The sequence below is a fragment of the Arachis ipaensis genome, chromosome B02 (assembly GCF_000816755.2).
Source record: "Arachis ipaensis cultivar K30076 chromosome B02, Araip1.1, whole genome shotgun sequence".
NCBI classification, from domain to species: Eukaryota; Viridiplantae; Streptophyta; class Magnoliopsida; order Fabales; family Fabaceae; genus Arachis; species Arachis ipaensis.
This window is the reverse complement of record NC_029786.2, coordinates 88,300,755-88,301,567: the sequence shown is the minus strand read 5'-3', so window position 1 is coordinate 88,301,567 and position 813 is coordinate 88,300,755. Positions and strand designations below refer to the sequence as shown.

General features: G+C 32.1%; 1 protein-coding gene across 9 annotated transcripts in view; it reads right to left on the bottom strand.

Moving 5' to 3' along the window:
• Positions 1-813, bottom strand: part of LOC107625626 — a 14,785-nt gene that overhangs the window by 5,788 nt on the left and 8,184 nt on the right. The gene's annotated exons all lie outside the window — the stretch shown is intronic.

Below are 813 nucleotides of genomic sequence, written 5' to 3'. Positions count from 1 at the left end.
TTTTAGTGTCCAATTCTTTTAGATTATATTTACCCTCAAACAAATCATTTCATAAAACAAATTATATGCATAAAACAATCATAAAATTTATTTTAAAATATTCATAATTTTCTACTAAAATAAAAAATCTGAGATGAACCGAATCAACTGATCCAGTGACTATATTTAGCATAAAATTTATTTTAGAAAATTCACTTTCAGAAACATGTAGCACCTAAGATTTGAACGATGGACCTCTACTATAAAGGTGGCAACATACACTCTATCTGCGAGTATCCAACTCAATTCAATCCAGTCAGATAGGGTTACCAATCTGATCCGCAATAGTAGGACAGAGTATGGGTATGATTCTTATGCAGGTCGGGCAGGGTGCAAGTTGAGGCTCAACCCTACTCGACCAACCTCCATCCTATATATGTAGATGTTATATACTTATATAAAAATCTGTTTTAAGTGGATGTTGAACTAAGGACCCCTAACTAAATATAAAAGATCATTAGTCACTAAGAAAAGATCATTAATTGATAAATTATCATCAAGTTATATAATAATGTTACAACTTTTTAATAACCCACGGATAAAGTTGGGTATCTGCAGGTTAAGAACTGGTAGAATTAAAGTTGGAATATTCTCAACCCGCAAATAGAAGAGGGTTGGGTTTATATAAAAATCTCAACCCGCAAGTAAGATTAGGGTTGAATCCAAACCTACCCTACCCTATCCATTGCTACCTGCATTATCTCCATTCTCTACTCAGCCAAATTTGTTATTACACCGTAAGTAATACCAATTAAAATTAAAATATATGTTATA